The 3,031-nt window shown below is 50.0% G+C and overlaps 1 non-coding gene across 1 annotated transcript; it reads right to left on the bottom strand.

Moving 5' to 3' along the window:
* Positions 1–1,483: 1,483 nt before the first annotated feature.
* LOC125774068 (5.8S ribosomal RNA) lies at positions 1,484–1,641 on the bottom strand. The gene has a single exon (XR_007420574.1). It is a non-coding gene; the product is annotated as a 5.8S ribosomal RNA (ribosomal RNA).
* Between the last annotated feature and the right edge of the window lie 1,390 nt (positions 1,642–3,031).

Raw genomic sequence — 3,031 nt, 5'->3', positions numbered from 1 at the left:
AAGTGCTGATGGGCCTTCGGGCTAGTAGGCCGTGCGCTCTCATCCCCGCTCGTATCAATCCATCACGCTTCCAGCGACACACCAAGCTCGGTCGGGCCCTGCGCCTCTCTGGTGTGAAAGGCGCGGAGACACCTGGTCCGGGAAGCCGCCGAGCGTCCCGTACTGAGGAGCCGCCAACCACGAGCTAGGGGCCATTGCCAGTAGGAGTATTGTAATGGATCGCGATGTCCGTTGCTGCGGTCTTGATAAGTGCACGGCAGCCGACCCGGCGTGGGCCAACGTACCGCTGAATATCGCACCGCACGGAACATTGGGTTCTACAGGTTTGCGTCCCCTAGGCAGTTTCACGTACTCTTTGACTCTCTATTCAGAGTGCTTTTCAACTTTCCCTCACGGTACTTGTCTTCTATCGGTCTCATGGTGGTATTTAGCTTTAGAAGGAGTTTACCTCCCACTTAGTGCTGCACTATCAAGCAACACGACTCCATGGAGCCGACCGTCTACTGTCACGTGGGTTAGTGCCGTTCTACGGGCCTATCACCCTCTCTGGGTAGATGAGCCACCTTCAAGTTGAACTTGAACTGTTTGCACCGTGCATAGTAGATAATGGTCGTTCCAGTACACGGAATCGGACAGGTGCAGTTACACACCGTCCCTACGTGCTGAGCTTCTCCCGTTTCGCTCGCAGCTACTCAGGGAATCCCGGTTGGTTCTTCTCCTCCCCTTATTAATATGCTTAAATTCTGGGGGTTGTCTCACATCACTTGAGGCCTACAACAAAATCAGTCACATTCCATTCGTTTCGAACCCGGGGCATAGCGAACCGATATATACGCAACAACACTTCACACACACACACACACGGATTGGGCAATTTACGGTCATTTTTGAATCAACGATGGCCCCCCCGAGCACGTTGTCCGAATATCACTCCAATAAGGACAACGAGTTCCGCTCGGCATCGTTTTGATTCGATCTCTCAACAACAACTCTCGGTCGACTTGGTCGACTTGGACCCACGATGTCTCCCCCCGAGCATGTCGAGCCAACTGCACCACTATTGTATTGGACAACATGTTCCCCTCGGGCATCGATGGGTTAATCATGCACCACTATTATAAAACCCTTTGACGTTTTCCCCCAAGCACGTTGATCCAGTATTACGACGGATACGGTCAACGAATTCTTGGACATCAAAGAGGTTTTCGATTGAATTTCCCCATGTTTCACAACGTACTCTTAGCGGTATCCTACGATACGTCTCACTCTATTTGTGTGTGTGCGCGTTTACGTGCGTGCGATTTATGCGGTTCACCCCTTTACTTTCAGCGCCCTGCGGTCCCAACAAAGGTCCCGAGCACGCCATTATGCACAGTGTGGAAGCGTGTTTCCCCCCACGACACTAGACGGGCTGCTCGCCATAGTGTTCTATTGTGGCACGCTCCACCCTGAAGTTTGGTTTGTTGTATATCAAGGAATTGATAGGCACTCAAGAATGTGTGCATCGGCCGGGTTTAATCGTCCGACGCGCAATATGCGTTCAACTTATCGGTGTTCATGTGTCCTGCAGTTCACATTGTGACGCGCATTTAGCTGCGGTCTTCATCGATCCATGAGCCGAGTGATCCCCTGCCTAGGGTTTTATAGTAAGGTTCCCAATGTAACACAATCCCGGTGGTACGTCCAAAGACTAACTTTCTGACTAAGTTGTCTTTATTACCCAATAGTCCCAGGCCTTGTGACTTGTGGCTCATGTCTACGCCCATGGCCACCATTCGCTAAGATAGTTTTGAAGTCACTTTGAAGGCCCAGGAACAACTCTCTTAGCACATCGGTTTAACCTGGCGCCGCAGTCAACTCATGTGCTTGGATCGGATCGAGCTATTGAGTATTGGGCCTGCATACTCGCTCATCCGTATCCTTTGCGTACCGCCCCATGGCCCTTGTATGTCTGCACCACAGTTCCTGTTCGTTCCGTGCCTATGGCCGGATACGTATTGCACATCGGTATACCTGTCGCTACTCAGGCAACTCGTGTGCGTGGATTGGATCGAGAACATGGTGTGTGCCCCATGTTATAATTGATAGTCCATATCCACTTTATAGGTTAAAGTCATAAGTTGTGATTGCACAACCATTCTTCATAAGAGTTTAATCACTCTTCAACTAACTTTCGTTCTGGTGTCTTGGTATCAAATCGCGTAAGACACAAGATTCTACTGGCCAAATAGAATCTAGCACATTGGTTAACCTGGCGCCGCAGTCAACTCATGTGCTTGGATCGGATCGAGCTATTGAGTAATTGGGCCTGCATACTCGCTCATCCGTATCCTTTGCGTACCGCCCCATGGCCCCGTCCTTAGAGTTAATGACTAGTAGGCTTAACTCTTTGTATGTCTGCACCACAGTTCCCCGTTCGTTCCGTGCCGTGGCCGGATACGTATTGCACATCGGTATACCTGTCGCTACTCAGGCAACTCGTGTGCGTGGATTGGATCGAGCTCATGGGGTGTGTAGAGATTCCATGTTATAATTGCAAGTCCATATCCACTTTATAGGTTAAAGTCATAAGTTGTGATTGCACAACCATACTTCATAAGAGTTTAATAACTCTTCAACTAACTTTCGTTCTGGTGTCTTGGTATCAAATCGCATAAGACACAAGATTCTACTGGCCAAATAGAATCTAGCACATTGGTTAACCTGACGCCGCAGTCAACTCATGTGCTTGGATCGGATCGAGCTATTGAGTATTGGGCCTGCATACTCGCTCATCCGTATCCTTTGTGTACCGCCCCATGGCCCCGTCCTTAGAGTTAATGACTAATAGGCTTAACTCTTGTTTGTCTGCACCACAGTTCCCGTTCGTTCCGTGCCGTAGCCGGATACGTATTGCACAGTAGTAGACACCGTAATCTGACGTATCTAACACACCCCACTATTGCAAACTCGTCGTCCAAGGACCTTTCAAGTGCCTGATGGCCAGGGGAGCTCTTACACGGCACGGAGACACAGTGATGCTCGCCCATCA

The sequence above is a fragment of the Anopheles funestus genome, assembly GCF_943734845.2.
Source record: "Anopheles funestus chromosome X unlocalized genomic scaffold, idAnoFuneDA-416_04 X_unloc_77, whole genome shotgun sequence".
NCBI lineage: Eukaryota > Metazoa > Arthropoda > Insecta > Diptera > Culicidae > Anopheles > Anopheles funestus.
Note: the sequence above shows the minus strand (reverse complement) of the source record. Positions and strands in the feature narration are given on the sequence as shown.